At 50.4% G+C, this 18,213-nt stretch overlaps 1 long non-coding RNA gene across 1 annotated transcript; it reads left to right on the top strand.

Annotated features, from left to right (window-relative positions):
• Positions 1-10,989: 10,989 nt before the first annotated feature.
• Positions 10,990-17,529, top strand: LOC148155210 (uncharacterized). The gene is made up of 3 exons (XR_015765508.1): positions 10,990-13,179; positions 13,294-13,900; positions 13,989-17,529. It is a non-coding gene; the product is annotated as an uncharacterized LOC148155210 (long non-coding RNA).
• Positions 17,530-18,213: the final 684 nt, after the last annotated feature.

Genomic DNA, 18,213 nt, shown 5'->3' on the forward strand with positions numbered 1-18,213 from the left:
TGGATGACGAGGGACATTCTTCATTCTGCTGAACCAAACTCTGACCTCTCTAACATCTGAAGATCTTCTGGTCTCATTTCCTCTGCAGACGTCAACATCGTTCCTCTTCCACTAAATAAACATAAAACCTTGAGCTAACTGAAGCTCAGGAGTTTAACTTTAATAAACAGATCAAGTTTTTACCGTCTGCGTCTGACCAGTTAAATGTTTGGAGCAAAACCTCCAGACGTGTCAGCTGTGCGTTTCAGAGCTGGTTTTAAAGGTTTCCTGTTTGTTTCTGAGGTTCGTAACGGCCTCGCTTCCCATTATCTGAACCTCCACGTCTTCCGGCACGTGGGAGATCCAGGAGGTCATCACATCGGCCGCTGTTCGACCTTCACTCAGGTTTTTTCTTCAGGCAGGATTTTAATACAGCATAAAACATTTTCCTCATTTCTACCGTTGGATTCTGTTGATCTTTTTCTTGATTGGACCGTTTCTGGCTGTTACTAAACGTTTATAAATCAATCAATGCTGAGACTCAGCCGCCTGTCCGTGTTGCTGGCGTTCCCGGGTTTCCTGTTGGCCGTGGCGAGTCCACGGTTCTGGATGTGGGACAGATTTCAGCTCTGAGGTTTTTCCAGGCGGATGTGAAGGGAGACGGGCGTAAGGCAGAAAACACAAGGAAGGTGTGACCAGGATTAGGAACCTGCAGGCGAGACTCTGGGACGGAGAGGAGCAGAGTCCTTCAGCCGGTTCTGGTCCAGATGAGCCAAACAGAATCTCTAAAGGATTTCCTGGTTTGGGTCAGAGGTCATAGCCTTTTCTGAATCTATTTAAAGGTTCCTGATGAGGGTATTCAGTTGAGATGAAATCATTGAACTTGTGGTAAGTTTCCAGATCTCCACTGAATCAGGTTTGGTGACTCTGACATGAAGCATCTCCGTTTCGTCTGACGGCCCATAAGCGGTGAAACATCCTCTCCATGAACACGTCGGGTTTGTTTGGATTTTAATCACCCTGATCTCCAGTAATCCCAGTCATTACCTGCCTCCTGCTCCCACAGCTTCCTGCTGGATTTCTGTGTCATCGTTTGTTTGGTTGAGAAACGATCCTGAAAAAAACTTCCACAGAAACATCCAGAGTTATTTTAGCAGATAGGAAGAGCCAGCCGGGTCATCCAGGGGAGTTTCTCTGGGACGTCATCCAAACTGGTTCAGGAGAAACTTACAGCAAACTTATCTGCCATGTTCTAAAGTATTTACACTCTGGGGCGTAATGAGGGATTCATTTATTTAAAGCGATAAATAAAATGTATCCCTTGGTGAAGCAGATGGGATGTAGGTCTGCGCCTCCAAGAGGAACAGCAAAGAGTTAAAAGTTCGGCCAGAATCAGATGGATCCAATCAGGGAACAACAAAAGCAGCTGAAGTTTCTCTGTAATTAAAAGTGATATTGAACCCAGGGGTGGTTGCTGGGGGAGCCGACTGGGACGCGGGATCTGCTGGAGCCGAGTCACATGTGAGTGTAGAGGAAGCGGCGCTGCAGCTTCCGGCTGAGATCAGACGTCTGGGATTCTCCCTGCGCCGCTCTGACATCAGCAGCTGTGGGGAAAGTGTGTGAGCCGTGAGTGGGACGCTTGTTTTTCATGGAACCTGGCTGAGTGAGCTCATCGCCGCGCTCTTGCCTTATAAAGCCTCTGCAGGGCGGATTGTTGGTGCGAGCGTGTCTGGGCCGGTAGCTGCTTTAAATAACTAACCACCTTCCAGTCATGAACCTTTCATACAGCCGGCGGCCGCTGAGGCACTCCGCTCAGGAATCAGCCCGCGGGCACGAAAAGGCGCTTCGGGACAGACGGCTCACAAACCACACTGCTTCATTTAGACGTCTGCTGGAGACGCTTAAATGTTTCCAAAGACACCAAACATGTCAGGGAGGATTTGGAGGAGATGGATGTGAAATGATGCTGCAGTCGTGCAGAAGTTCCTCCAACATGCTGCAGACGTCTCCAGCCATGAGAACCGACCCGCCTGGTTAAATATTTCAGCGCAGGCAGGCGGAGGCCGATCGTCTCCTTCCTCCTTCTGCCTGCTGATTGTTTGTTTTGTTGGCAGATCCTCAGCCCTGCTCTCCACTTCGCTGGGTGTCACTTTCTGTAAACCTCTTCAGCGCGCGCACACGTGTGTGTGTGTGTGTGTGTGTGCGCGCTGATGGCCAGAGCGCTCACCTGCTCCACCTAGTGGCCAGAAGCCGCCACAACCCCACTGAATCTGCAGAGAGTCACTTCCTTCACCACTCGCCCTGGCCCTGACGGTAACCACGGCAACCACGTTTCCATCCTGGAGGTCCAATGAGACGAGGAAATAAATAGGAGTCTGTTCAGTTTGCCTGACTGGAACAGATTAAAACCAGAACGGACCCTAAAGCCTCGCCGTGATTCACTCATGGTTTCTTTTCAGGTTCTCATCATTTATCTTCTTCCTGCCACTTTAAAGTTTTAATCCGGAAATATCTGATTATTGTCAGATTTTCAGAGTTTTCAGAACAGAAACCAACAGGAAGAACCACAGAGCTGCAGCCTTTTAATAAACCGATTATAGAAAGATTATCTTCCAGAGCGTTATCAGAGGAACAACAAAGTAACTTCTTAAATATGAATCATGAATGTGGCCCACATCTGAACGGCCTGGTTCTGATCGTTTCACCGTCTTTATCAGTTTCTTCATCTGGTTCTGATCCAGTGACCGTGCCGTCGCTCTCAGCAGCTATAACATCCATCCACAGACGACGGCGGCCATCTTTGCAGGCTCTTCTTCTGCGGGTCGATTTGGAGGCGCCACCCGCTCACACAGGAAGCCGACTGCCGCCGCACAGGAAGCCGACTGCCGCCGCACAGGAAGCCGACTGCCGCCGCACAGGAAGCCGACTGCCGCCGCACAGGAAGCCACACAGGAAGCCCCACAGGAAGCCGACTGCCGCCGCACAGGAAGCCACACAGGAAGCCCCACAGGAAGCCGACTGCCGCCGCACAGGAAGCCACACAGGAAGCCCCACAGGAAGCCGACTGCCGCCGCACAGGAAGCCACACAGGAAGCCCCACAGGAAGCCGACTGCCGCCGCACAGGAAGCCACACAGGAAGCCGCACAGGAAGCCGACTGCCGCCGCACAGGAAGCCACACAGGAAGCCGCACAGGAAGCCGACTGCCGCCGCACAGGAAGCCACACAGGAAGCCCCACAGGAAGCCGACTTCCGCCGCACAGGAAGCCGCACAGGAAGCCACACAGGAAGCCACACAGGAAGCCCCACAGGAAGCCGACTGCCGCCGCACAGGAAGCCGCACAGGAAGCCACACAGGAAGCCACACAGGAAGCCCCACAGGAAGCCGACTGCCGCCGCACAGGAAGCCGCACAGGAAGCCGACTGCCGCCCCACAGGAAGCCGACTGCCGCCCCACAGGAAGCCACACAGGAAGCCCCACAGGAAGCCGACTGCCGCCGCACAGGAAGCCACACAGGAAGCCGCACAGGAAGCCACACAGGAAGCCGCACAGGAAGCCGACTGCCGCCGCACAGGAAGCCCCACAGGAAGCCGACTGCCGCCGCACAGGAAGCCACACAGGAAGCCACACAGGAAGCCCCACAGGAAGCCGACTGCCGCCGCACAGGAAGCCGCACAGGAAGCCGACTGCCGCCGCACAGGAAGCCGCACAGGAAGCCCCACAGGAAGCTGACTGCCGCCCCACAGGAAGCCGACTGCCGCCCCACAGGAAGCCGACTGCCGCCGCACAGGAAGCCGACTGCCGCCCCACAGGAAGCCACACAGGAAGCCCCACAGGAAGCCGACTGCCGCCGCACAGGAAGCCGACTGCCGCCCCACAGGAAGCCGCACAGGAAGCCACACAGGAAGCCCCACAGGAAGCCGACTGCCGCCCCACAGGAAGCCGCACAGGAAGCCACACAGGAAGCCGCACAGGAAGCCGACTGCCGCCCCACAGGAAGCCGCACAGGAAGCCACACAGGAAGCCGCACAGGAAGCCGACTGCCGCCCCACAGGAAGCCGCACAGGAAGCCACACAGGAAGCCGCACAGGAAGCCGACTGCCGCCGCACAGGAAGCCCCACAGGAAGCCGCACAGGAAGCCGACTGCCGCCCCACAGGAAGCCGACTGCCGCCGCACAGGAAGCCCCACAGGAAGCCGCACAGGAAGCCCCACAGGAAGCCCCACAGGAAGCCGCACAGGAAGCCGACTGCCGCCCCACAGGAAGCCGCACAGGAAGCCGACTGCCGCCCCACAGGAAGCCGCACAGGAAGCCCCACAGGAAGCCGACTGCTGCCCCACAGGAAGCCGCACAGGAAGCCGCACAGAAAGCCACACAGGAAGCCGACTGCCGCCCCACAGGAAGCCCCACAGGAAGCCGCACAGGAAGCCCCACAGGAAGCCCCACAGGAAGCCCCACAGGAAGCCGCACAGGAAGCCGCACAGGAAGCCCCACAGGAAGCCCCACAGGAAGCCGCACAGGAAGCCCCACAGGAAGCCGACTGCTGCCCCACAGGAAGCCGCACAGGAAGCCGCACAGAAAGCCACACAGGAAGCCGACTGCCGCCCCACAGGAAGCCCCACAGGAAGCCGCACAGGAAGCCGCACAGGAAGCCGCACAGGAAGCCCCACAGGAAGCCCCACAGGAAGCCGCACAGGAAGCCCCACAGGAAGCCGCACAGGAAGCCACACAGGAAGCCCCACAGGAAGCCGCACAGGAAGCCGCACAGGAAGCCGCACAGGAAGCCGCACAGGAAGCCGCACAGGAAGCCACACAGGAAGCCGACTGCCGCCCCACAGGAAGCCCCACAGGAAGCCGCACAGGAAGCCGCACAGGAAGCCACACAGGAAGCCCCACAGGAAGCCGCACAGGAAGCCCCACAGGAAGCCCCACAGGAAGCCGCACAGGAAGCCGCACAGGAAGCCGCACAGAAAGCCGCACAGGAAGCCCCACAGGAAGCCGCACAGGAAGCCACACAGGAAGCCCCACAGGAAGCCGCACAGGAAGCCGCACAGGAAGCCGCACAGGAAGCCACACAGGAAGCCCCACAGGAAGCCCCACAGGAAGCCGCACAGGAAGCCGCACAGGAAGCCGCACAGGAAGCCGCACAGGAAGCCGCACAGGAAGCCGCACAGGAAGCCGCACAGGAAGCCGCACAGGAAGCCGCACAGGAAGCCCCACAGGAAGCCCCACAGGAAGCCGCACAGGAAGCCGCACAGAAAGCCGCACAGGAAGCCGCACAGGAAGCCCCACAGGAAGCCCCACAGGAAGCCGCACAGAAAGCCGCACAGGAAGCCCCACAGGAAGCCGCACAGGAAGCCCCACAGGAAGCCCCACAGGAAGCCGCACAGGAAGCCGACTGCCGCCCCACAGGAAGCCGCACAGGAAGCCGACTGCCGCCCCACAGGAAGCCGCACAGGAAGCCCCACAGGAAGCCGACTGCTGCCCCACAGGAAGCCGCACAGGAAGCCGCACAGAAAGCCACACAGGAAGCCGACTGCCGCCCCACAGGAAGCCCCACAGGAAGCCGCACAGGAAGCCCCACAGGAAGCCCCACAGGAAGCCCCACAGGAAGCCGCACAGGAAGCCGCACAGGAAGCCCCACAGGAAGCCCCACAGGAAGCCGCACAGGAAGCCCCACAGGAAGCCGACTGCTGCCCCACAGGAAGCCGCACAGGAAGCCGCACAGAAAGCCACACAGGAAGCCGACTGCCGCCCCACAGGAAGCCCCACAGGAAGCCGCACAGGAAGCCGCACAGGAAGCCGCACAGGAAGCCCCACAGGAAGCCCCACAGGAAGCCGCACAGGAAGCCCCACAGGAAGCCGCACAGGAAGCCACACAGGAAGCCCCACAGGAAGCCGCACAGGAAGCCGCACAGGAAGCCGCACAGGAAGCCGCACAGGAAGCCCCACAGGAAGCCGCACAGGAAGCCACACAGGAAGCCGACTGCCGCCCCACAGGAAGCCCCACAGGAAGCCGCACAGGAAGCCGCACAGGAAGCCACACAGGAAGCCCCACAGGAAGCCGCACAGGAAGCCCCACAGGAAGCCCCACAGGAAGCCGCACAGGAAGCCGCACAGGAAGCCGCACAGAAAGCCGCACAGGAAGCCCCACAGGAAGCCGCACAGGAAGCCACACAGGAAGCCCCACAGGAAGCCGCACAGGAAGCCGCACAGGAAGCCGCACAGGAAGCCACACAGGAAGCCCCACAGGAAGCCCCACAGGAAGCCGCACAGGAAGCCGCACAGGAAGCCGCACAGAAAGCCGCACAGGAAGCCGCACAGGAAGCCGCACAGGAAGCCGCACAGGAAGCCCCACAGGAAGCCGCACAGGAAGCCGCACAGGAAGCCCCACAGGAAGCCCCACAGGAAGCCGCACAGGAAGCCGCACAGAAAGCCGCACAGGAAGCCGCACAGGAAGCCCCACAGGAAGCCCCACAGGAAGCCGCACAGAAAGCCGCACAGGAAGCCACACAGGAAGCCGCACAGGAAGCCGACTGCCGCCGCACAGGAAGCCACACAGGAAGCCCCACAGGAAGCCGACTGCCGCCCCACAGGAAGCCGCACAGGAAGCCGACTGCCGCCCCACAGGAAGCCCCACAGGAAGCCCCACAGGAAGCCGCACAGGAAGCCGACTGCCGCCGCACTGGGTTAGCAAAATGAACGACTGCGGAGAAAAATATCAGCTTTTATCCAAAACTGAGCATCAAGATCTGCTGTCAGAACAGAAAATAAAGATCCCTGAGGAACCGGCCCAGCAGAACTTTCTGGGTCAGAAGAAGGGAGTACCGAGGGAATTAAGGTTCTGTTGGATTTCCAGCAGGTCAGAGTCCCAACAGAACCACCAATGTGTTCATGGCTTCATCTGGCTCCAATAGAAGATCCAAACTGGGAACCGAGACGTTCTGACTGGTTCTGAACACTTTGGTGGTTCTGGAAAAGATTCGACTCAAAAATGTCAAACCATAAATTCTTAAAGGTCCAAAAAGTTTGAGGTAGAAAGTCGATGCGGGCGACGTGTGTGTGTTAGTGTGTGTTAGTGTGTGTTAGTGTGTGAGTGTGTGTGTTAGTGTGTGAGTGTGTGGGTGTGTGTGTGTGTGTGTGTTAGTGTGTGTTTGTGTGTGTTAGTGTGTGAGTGTGTGTGTTAGTGTGTGAGTGTGTGGGTGTGTGTGTGTGTGTGTGTGTGTGTGTTTCATGGATGTGGTTGTCCTCCCCCAGCCAGCCAATCAGAGGGCAGAAATCTGGTGAAGTTTCTGTGCTGGTTGAGTTCAAAGGTCGTTGGATCCTAAAAGTAGACGCGGTGAGGATGGCTGCTCTCTGATTGGCTGCCGGTTTAACCCTTTCATGTGATTGGCTCTGGCTGCTTCCAGCCTCAGCAGGAGGAAGTTTGTGAAACTTCAGCTTTGATTTGTGGATCATTTGCTGCATTTGGTCCTGTCAGTTTTCAGCGTTTTCCAGCGAAGTGACCCAAACAGAAACCCTGAGCAGCTGCAGCGGCGTTCGCTCTTCAAAGCTCTGGTTCTGGTCCAGACGCGGCCCGGACTCACAGCTCTGACGGGTCCAGGTGTTGGGCTGATTAAGGCTCTGCTGCGCACTCGGCCCGGATCAAAGGCTGCGTGTTCAACAAGCTGCGAAACGGGACCTCCAGCGCCTCACCGCAGGGAGCCGCGCTGACTTGGCGGCTCTCAGTCCAACATGGAGGCTTTCCTCTGGCTGGTGACTCCGTGTTTCTCCTGGCGCAGGAGCTCAGACCGTTCAGCTGATTTCAGCCCAACAGGACCGTGACTGAAGGTTCGAAGCGGTTCTTCTCAGTCTGAGGCTGTGACCTCTGACCCACTGGAATCTGAGCCGATGTTTCTGTGGTGAAGCAGCTCCGACCCAACCCGCTCAGTGGAAACAGATTCTCTGTGTTGGTTTGACCCCAGCGGGTTGCCGTTAAAACCATTAGCCTGTATGCTGGTGGACACCCAGAGCTCCCAGCAGCGCAGCAGCAGTTGGTCTTTATTCCCCAGATCAGATTCAGCCGAGTTCTGCCTGAATGAATTACCCCGGCTGCTTCTGGCTGAACGTTTAAAACCTCCTGAGTTCTGCTGATTCAGACTCCTGCTTTCAATTATCAGGACTCTGAAGCACTTTGGCCCCTGCGCCTTCATCCTGGACGGATCGCTGAAGCTTCTGGGTTAAATTCTTCTCGTTTGGTCTGATAATCACAAGCTGGACATTCAGCCCGGTGAAGCTAAACAGCTCTAGCTTCAGCTAGTGTCTGTTAAACAAGGATTGTTCCTGCAGTCACTGGATTATCTTCCATCAATCAATGCAAGTTACAGAGTCGAGACAAAGTAGCTCCTAAAACTCCTGCAGGATTTAAAGCCTTCGACCCGATCTGTGATTTGGCTTCAACTGAAAGAAGAGACGAAATGTTGACCAGATGAAGAGCCTCGATCAGTAGAAACAGGATCGTCGTGTCCTGAGACTTCCTGCTGGTCTTCATCTCCCTGAACAAGCTTAAAACTGAGCAAAACATCTTAAAAATAGTCCTAAAAGAATCACCTCTTAGGGAGTTGAAGCGTAGAAAACAGAAGATGTTGCATCAGTTGTTGGATTTGATGAGGATCAACCAGCTGGTTAGAGCTGAGTCAGTCCATCAGACCCTCCTCTTCCTCCCAATCTGACAGATTAAAAACTGCTGTGATGATATTTTCTCAGTTTAGATATAGAAGTTAAATGTTTCTCGTGTTTTAATCATATTTGTTCTGTAACGGTGCTGCACCACAGGTTTTAGCATTGGTGTGAACATTTCTGCTAATCCACTAACAGCTGAGCTATATTTCCATATTTGCTAACTTTGAAAAGGCTTAGCACACTTAGCTTATGCTAAGCTAATTTACCAGATAAATTCAAAATGCTTATTTACTGAATAAAGTTCAACATCTGTGTTGAAGAATTGCTCTTTTGTTTACATTCATGCTCTTATTTTGAAGGGGGTAAAGGCTGTCTCTGTTTCCTCTCATCTTCTTCGCCTGTGATGTTTATTCAGTACCCAGAATGCATTGCTGCATGCTTTCTGACAGAAGCTCTTCTGTTTTCAATCAGGAAAAATCAGCAGCAGAGTTCGCAAAACTCACCAACTATAAACTGGAACATGGTGGGAGTCAGCACTTTAGCATTAGCTCCTGTTCATTACAGTGTCGCTATAGCACATTAGCATTAGCTCCTGCTCAATACGGTGTCGCTATAGCACATTAGCATTAGCTCCTGCTCAATATGGTGTCGCTATAGCACATTATCATTAGCGCCTGCTCAATACGGTGTCGCTATAGCACATTAGCATTAGCTCCTGCTCAATATGGTGTCGCTATAGCACATTATCATTAGCGCCTGCTCAATACGGTGTCGCTATAACACATTAGCATTAGCTCCTGCTCAATACGGTGTCGCTATAGCACATTAGCATTAGCTCCTGCTCAATATGGTGTCGCTATAGCACATTAGCATTAGCTCCTGCTCAATATGGTGTCGCTATAGCACATTAGCATTAGCGCAACTAATGTTTATGACTAGTTCTGTACAGTCCAATGGGTGCTGGAGTTTGGTACCAGCTGCCTTTAAGGATAAGCAGCTAAAGACGATGGATGGGTCCTCTGGTGCTGACCGTCTGCTTGGACTGGACCGACAGAACCAAAGAACCCGGTGGGTCCGGTTCCTATAGCAGCATCAGGCTCGTTTCCCTCATCATTTAACTGAAGGAAGGAAACCTGAGCTTCATCTTCTGAACATCTAGACGATCTGGTCTGAAACATTTCCACTGGAGTTTAACTTTCAGGTTTTAAATCTTTTTAAGAATCATAACAGGCTTGATGGAGCCTCTGAGAGACGAGACGGAAAACGATGAAGGGCAGGAAACCGCCGCCATGAAAGAAGAGCTCTGAGCTTCCTGCTGCGTAAATAAAGATGTTTTTTATATTCCAGTCATTGTGGTGCTGAATAAACAGGGAGGATCTACAGGCTGCTGTGGGACATCAGACTCGCCACTAATGCAGATCAGAGCAGGATCCATCGTTGTTCCTGGACATGAAGCCTTTTAAGGCCACAAAGTGCTGAAAACCGCCGCAGGATCTGGATAAATCCTGTCTGTTTACATTAGGACCACCTCACTTCCTGTCAGGCTGCTGACCAATGGCTTGGCCGGCCCTGTGGGGTCAGAGGTCACTTTACACAGACTCGTGCTGCAGCGCGGCTCCAGTCCAAGTGTAAACATTAAAGTCCCAAACAGAAACGCCAAAATATGAATGAGACGGCAGCATAACCAAACCAAAGAAGAAGCTTCTTCCTCACATCAGACGGCAGGACGAGCCGCGGCGTGACGCCGGCCTCATCCTGCCACTGGAGCTAACCCTAAACCTTCACACGTTTTATCTGACCTTTATTAAATGCATAAGTTCTCAGCAGGCTGAAATTCAGGAACGCCTCTGCTGCAGATGACCTTCATGAACAATATTTCTGTTCTCAGAACCAGAAGCTCCATCAGGAAACAAAGAGTTCAAAGACAAAACGCGGTGCAGCAGAACAAAGAGCCAGATTATCAGGAGGTTTTCCTTTAACACAACGGGGAAGGGTTTTTAAAATTTATTAACAAATTCATTATGAGAGTCAATTCATTATATCAGTAGAATAAAACAGAAATATTACTAAAAGAAAGTTGTAAAACTGAGAAAAAGTCATTTTAAAAGCTCTGCTAGCCATCAGGCTCTGATGTTCATGTGGTTGTTTCTATGATAATCTGATGTTAGAGTATTCATCTGTAAAACTGACACTAAACGTTTACACAACGTAGTCATTTCTCATAAAATTACTACTTTCTGTATTATTTTGATCTTATTCTCGTATTATAAATGATTTAAGACCGTTTTTAAAAAGCGTCTTTAGTACTCTGCTGTATATTAAAGTAACTGAGCTTCAGAAATCTGACCTGGTTAAATAATGTCTGTTTAAACCTGGTCTGCAGGTTGTGTGACATCAGCAGGAGGGTCAAAGGTCATGGTTTCCTCCACCCAGCTTCAGCTCTGCCGTTTCTAAAGCTGAACTGCAGGAGTCTGGAATGTTTTATTTTTAAAGGTTTTAGTGGCTCTAGTGGCCTTTTCAGGTCAGACAGGAAAGAGCAAGACGTGTCAAAGGTCACCAGGCCGGGACTCGAACCTGCAGCACTTTTCCCTCATTTCCAGGTAAAATGTTGCTGAGACGAGTGAAGGATTGTTTTGTCTGTTTCACTGAAGCAGTTCTGGGAAACCAGCCGACCACAGAGTGAGTTTGGGCCAAACCGCCGCAGGCAGCCGGTCCAACATGACGGGCAGCAGGGAGGAGCAGGAACCGCACAGGGAGAGGAAACCAGGAGCAGAACCCTGTGGTACCGCCACCGGGCCGGGAGGGAAAGGTCACAGAGCCGGGCCGGTCCGATCATCCAGCCGGATCATCCAGCCGCACTCTGCTCCTGACAGAACATCAGAAAACAGCTTTAATACAAACAGCCACAAGGTTCTGGTTCCAGGTCCATTCCAGGTCTGTCGGCCCGGTTGCAGTGTGTCGGCTGGTTCAGGTTTCTGAGGAAGCCGGTTCTGATCCAAATGGGTTCATTTCATCTGAAAGGAGCAGCAGAGGGAGAGAGGTGGTCAAGTTTTCCTCCATCAGGCGCAGCAAAGACTCGCTGCAGGACGACTGCACCTGCCTGGGATCATCATCTTCATCATCAGCCTCATCATCAGTTCTCTGAACCTCCACTTGTTCTGTGTTTCCCGTTTCCTCCAGGTTAATCTCCGTCTTCCTATCTCTTTTCCATCCTTGACTTCTCTCTCTCCCTCCGTCTCTCCCTCGTTAGCGGGTCTCATCCCTCACTCCTGTCGTTCTCCTGCGCATAATGACGAAGGAAGCGGCGGAGTGGATGCTTCTGATCTCCTCGGCTTTTTGAAGTTCTGTCGTCTGTTTTCTCTCTTTTACTCGCTTTGTGCATCATCTTCCCCCAGAGTGTGTGTTTGTGTGTGAATGTGTCGCCTCTTCTGTCTCTGAAGAGCTCTGAGTGCTTTATGTAACGCACACACACACACACACACACACACACACACGGTTTGTTAAAGGGACCCAGAGCTGAACCTGAATCTCACCTGAGCCGCCAAGCAGAGTCAGAACTCTGAAAGTCCTCTGAAGGACACGGTGTCCTCTCAAACTCTGCGTCCCACACGAGGACGTCCTCACAGCCAACCGTCCAGAGACGCAGGATCAAACACGCTTCATCTTCTTCTACTTCCTGTCTTGTTTCCAGGCTGAAGTCTCCAGATAATTTGATAGATGAGGGTAAAACTGCTCAAGGACTCCTGAACATGGCAGTGAAGTCTGTAAACATACAGAGGATCCACGTTTTACCGCTGGAACAAAGGAGCAGAAACAAAAACTTTATTACTGAAAGTGGAGATTCTTTGGCTCCAAAGGGTTAAATCTTTGCTTCTCATTCTGTATTAAATGTTTAATTTGATGAAGTTTCTCCTGAGCTTTCTGTGTGTTTCAGGTTTTGTGTTCAGATGGATCTACTGCAGTGGGACTGAAACCATCTGATCATCTGTGATGTTCTGATACTTTCCCCTACCGAACCAGAACCTTCCAGAACATCGTTTCATAGAGACTCTGTTTTATTTATTTCTTTTCTGCCTCGTTTCAGTTTGCAGCTGAAATAAGAAGCTGATTTTTTTCATCATTACATTAAATTAAGTGAAAATGAAGCATAAATTTGTGGCATTTGGTTCAAAAAGTCAGAATCTCTGATCAATTCAGAGACAAACTTTTATTAGAAAGGAATGTTTTATTTGTGAATATTTCTGATTATTGTTTCTATAGACAAATGTTCCAGAACCAGAACCGGCAGTTCTTCCTCACCTCAGTGTTTTCATTTGAACTTTCCGTTTTAATGGCGCAGCCGTAAATATAAATCAGGTGTTTTATTTTGGATTCGGATGGATGAACCGTCCTGTCGGTGCTGGGAAGCCGGTGGTCCGATCTGACTGCATCGACGCAGGAGGACCGTCAGAGACGGTCCTGACCTGATCTGACTGCAGGGCCGGGTCCAAAGATCTGCTGTCGGCTCCGTAATCCTCCAGCCATGCGAGCCGGCTCAGGGTGGGTCACATACTTTCCTAAATGTTTTCACCTGGAGATCTGAGGCAGGAGCCTCCGCCAAGCTGAAACATCAAATATAAATCTGTCGCGTTTATCCCAAACCTTTATTTACAGCTCCCAGGTTCTGCTGCTCGGTGCCGTTAGCAGAACCTCTCTAAGCCGCTTCCAGCTGCAGGAAGTCATTCTGGGTTTCTCCTGCAGCAGAGAGAGAGAGAGAAACAGGGAGCTGCCGTGTGTTTGAGTGGGACAGCCTGATGACGGGACGTCCAGCTTGTGACGCCGTCTACTGAAGGACAACAACTCTCTCACTTTCTGGGAAATAAACTGGAGAAGTTCAGCTTTGGGAAGCTGACTCTGCGTTAGAGTCTGAGAAAGAGATTCTGTTAGAAAGTTTTAAAGTGATTTATGCTGAAACATATTCATCTGACTCATGAGTTATTACAGCAATTTGATGATGGGAAAGAGAGGATGTTCTTCATCCTAACTGAAACTGAAGCAGAGGAACATTTGGGTCAGTACAGAACCAGAACTGGATCGGACAGAAAGCTCTATGGAGCTCATTTAGTAATATTTCTATTGGTGGAAATGCAAATGGCCTTGAACTCAACTGAAATTAAACATATGATTCATCGCTTCGTCCCTCTAGGTTCAGGTCAAAGGCAGTTTGGTTGTCATGGCGACGTCTCAGACCTGTGATGATGTTCAGGATGTGACTCTGAAGGTAAAACCTGCAGCTGAACAGGAATCTGGAGAGTTTCTCCTACTGTTGGTTCATCATTTCCTAATATGTCCTGCGTTTCCTTTTTCAGACCTGGTTTGTTCCTGAATGAAACATTTCCATGCAGACTGAGGAACGTCTGAGCTTTCAGAGAACGGCCATGTTGGACCGTGGCTCAGATGAAAACAGAAATCTGTTGGACCAGCAGCAGAATCTGGCTTGGTTCCTGTTCCAGCTCCAGCTTCATTTTATGGTAATCAGCAGAACACAGCAGGAGAAGGCATGAACCGGACCAGAACCTGGAGGACTGGATCCAGTACTGTCACGTTTTCACTAAAACAGATTTTTTTAAAACTGCAACAGGACAAGTTATTCTGTCGCTCATTGTCCGATGAATATGATCAGGTCAGATCCTTACCTGCTTTCCTGGCCTCAGTTTCCTTTTTGGATCAGCCCTCATGAAGCTCTCCTTCTGCCTGTGCTGAGGTGACCTTTAACCTTTGTCCTGCTAACTCAGGCCTGTAGAGTCTGAGATGCGAGTTCTCTGCTTTGGGCTAAATCTTTTTGGACATCCACTCTTGGAAAGATCCAAAGCTGATGAGATGTTTTCCTCTTGGAAAATGATGGTTTGGAGATGACCTTTGACCTTCCGTGGAGTGATGAACAGCTGAAGTCATTGCTTTGTGTTGTTACGTCACACCTGGACGCTGCAGAGCAGGAAGCTGATGATGATCAGCAGCTCCTGATTGAAGCAGAAGGTTTGACTCCCATGATCTCATGTGAGGACGGAGGAGCGTCTGTTTGATCACAGATCATCAAAAATAAATAACGTTGCGTAAACATCTCTCATTTTACAGCACAGTATGAAACATTCATCTGCTGCCGTCATTAAGCCGACAGCAGAAAACACCAGCAGAATCTGGGAGGAGAAATTCACTTTCTGTGTGTCAGCCTGGACCCGACATGTTTGCATCTTAAAGTGCTCTGAGTATAAATAGGAGGATAAATTAAACAGAAGAAGCAAACACTGGTCAGAACGTGGAGCTTCGCAGAAAAAGTGTTTGTGCAAAGCAGCAATTAGAGGCGACAGCAGAGAATCAGGTTCCAGAGAAACGCACAAACAAACGTCTGCTTTCTGTAAGCCGTCTGGGCCGTCACTGCCAAATGACCCGACCCGGTTGGTCCAGCGCCGGGACGGCCGAGCAGCAGGCTGTCATTATATGTTACATGTTCCCACTAGATTAGCTTTAGAACCGCATATAATCACATGTTTACCACTGATGCACAAATATTTAAACCCAGAAAAATGTAAATATTTTTCATTTCAAAACTTTAATACCCAAAATGTGACTGAAAGAGACGGAAACTTAAATCTGCCGGCAGGTTTAAAACACGAGATTTGGTTCTGACGGGATTCAGACAATTAATCCATACAGAACCAAGATAAAACTCCAGGTTCTGACTCGGTTCTGATCATTATTCCAACATGTCTTCATTCTGCTGAGTCAGTTTACATCTTGTTTTAACACGTTAAACATCATGGCATCATCAGTTCACATTAATTATCAGGTTTAATTAATAGTAGTGACACGCATACACACACACACACACACACACACACCTGGACTTACATCAGTCTGAACCAACCAGCCATCTCTTCAGTCTTTCTCCTTTGTGACTCAGCAGATCAAACGTCGTTTGACAGAATCTGACATCAGTTCATGTTTTTATCTTTATGAGACAAAGATAAAAACAATATGTTAACAAACACTAACACCAACCTTTACCAAAATGTAACTCACACCAAACCTTTAAATAATCCACAGCATTAGGACCGGACCTCACACACACACACACACACACACATGAAAACATGAAAAACCTCCAGTCATTAACACAACAGCTCATCCTTACATCTTTCAGATGAAAGTCAGGCCGGTACCAGACTCTGTGCAGTCAGAGCTGCTGGGTTCTAGTTCTGGTTCTGTGTGACCCACAGAAAACTCAGTAACTTTTCTGTTCAGGATGAAAAACTCTGACAGACTGAGAGATGAAAGGATGATGTCATCATTCAGGAGAAAACACATTCAGGAAATGTGTGAGTTTTTTCCAACACCTGGAGAACACACGTGCACACACACACACACACACACACACACACCTCCACCCCAGCTCTGATTAGTCAGCTGGCAAACCCAATAAACTGTTCTGTTCATCTCACCTGGTTCTCTGCATTGGATCTGTGAAGCTTCAGAGAGAAATAGATAAAGAATCATGAAGAAGAAGAAGAAGAAGAAGAATACCTTTACTAGTATTATTAGAACCAAAATAACAGAACAACTACTGACAGAACCAAAAACAGACAATTCAGAGTCGGAGACACAGAATGTCCATAAATGAGAAATAAAGAACCACAAGCAGAAACAGGAATTATTGTCACTTCAGTGTTTCAGAGCATCAAACCAAGTTAAATATCAGTGAAAGACAACACAACAAACACAAACTGCAGATCTATCAGATCTCTCTGAAGGTCTGTGCTACATAAGGAGCTACAATGATGACAAAAATCTCTAAAATGAAATCTCATCAGAGTTTTCCATGTGACCTTTATGTTTTGGACTTGCAGTTCTTCTCTTGTATCGCCTCGATCCAAACCATCCACTTCCTGTCAGGGAGCGGCTTTGTGGCGTTCCACACTTCAACCAAACAAAGTCTGATGATGAGGATGAGGAAGCTGCTCCAGCTGCTGCTTGGTGATTAGTGATTAAAGTTTAGGGAAAAGCGGGTCATGATGTGTGGAGAAACATTCAAAGCTTCAGTTCCTGGAAATCTCTTTAAATATTTATGCAGCATCTTAAATGTGAAAAGAGATGATGGGTTCAGCTGATCTGCAGCATTTTTTCCTTCTAACTGATTTCACTTCTTTTCCTTTGAGAGCTGAAGCTTCAGACCTTCATCTGCAGCAGCTTCCTGTTCGTGTCCTCGTTTCCTCCGCTGTGTTCGGTCTGCTGGTCAGATTCAGAGTTCGATGTAAACGTCCCTCCTGCATATGAAGGCAGGCCGACCAAACGCGACATGAAATGAAACACCTACAGGCACTTCAAACGTTCCCCACAGCGACCCGCCGGAGGCGCCGCCGCTAGGAGGGGTCGCCTCTGTGCAGGTCGCTCAGGTACGCTGCAGCACCGGCGGACTGGGAACAAACTGGGACCAGCAGGACTTTAACTGGGCAGATGGGATAAAAGCTACAGCTCCATCAAACCTTTCAGAAAATAAAGACAAAGAAATTCAAACCAGAAGTTCAAACTGATCGACTGAAACTGAAACTCCGCAGGAAGTTCAGCCTGATGCCGTTTTAACCTCTGAGTGTCAGCGAAGTCTGAGCATGATGAGCGATACGATAAAAATGAGCGATGCGATAAAAATGAGCGATACGATAAACTGAATGATACGATGGGTTGTTTCATTATTTATTTGAATCTAAACCTACCAGGGAACAACTGTAAAATAATTTGGGGCTCCAGTGACTATGGAGGAGCAGGAAGTTCATGTGTGACTGGTTTCCCTGCAGATGATTGATTGCTCATCATATCGTATCGCATTGCTAATAATAAATTGCAAATTGACATTTATCTACAGTGCATGTCTCTTTGTCATTGGAAAGATGAAGAATCGTTGCAGGAATCGAAGTTTCCTCTGAAAGCTGAGCAGACTTTTCACGTTTCCTCTGGGATTCTGATGATTTATCTTTTATTTTGGAGGGTTTCCTTCCCATCACCCCAATCTGGCCAAATTGAGCGATTCAGCATAAACCTGGCAGGGACATGTGTAGAGTTACAGGAAGGTGACGGGAACATTCTGGTCCGTTTTATTATTTTAAGGTTTAAGATGAGAAAACATTAACACAGAATATGAAATAAAAGATGTTACAAGAACCGTTTAAAGACCCAAAGATCCGTTTAGAAAGTGTTGAGTTTCAGGTTCAGCTGCAGAACTTTGAATCAGAACCATGATTCAAATGGATCCATTACAAATTAACAACAGGACATTTCTCAGGATTCATGTTTTAGGAGCGTTAATTTGCTGCTGCAGCTGTTTGGACGTCGGACCAGGACCAGTTAAATCTGGGAAAGTTTCCGAGCCAGAATTACCGGAAAGCAGCAGCGGCCCAGACTCTGAAGCTCTCTGGCTCACAGGTCCAACTTTGATGCTGCATCAGAACCAGACCGCAGATCCATGACGTCACAGAACCAGCAGAGCCACTTCAGAAGGAGCAGCTGCTGACGGAGAACGCTGAGTCAGGCTGACGGGGCAGC

This window comes from Poecilia mexicana, unplaced genomic scaffold, assembly GCF_051168715.1.
Source record: "Poecilia mexicana isolate PSO_F unplaced genomic scaffold, ASM5116871v1 scaffold_15, whole genome shotgun sequence".
NCBI classification, from domain to species: Eukaryota; Metazoa; Chordata; class Actinopteri; order Cyprinodontiformes; family Poeciliidae; genus Poecilia; species Poecilia mexicana.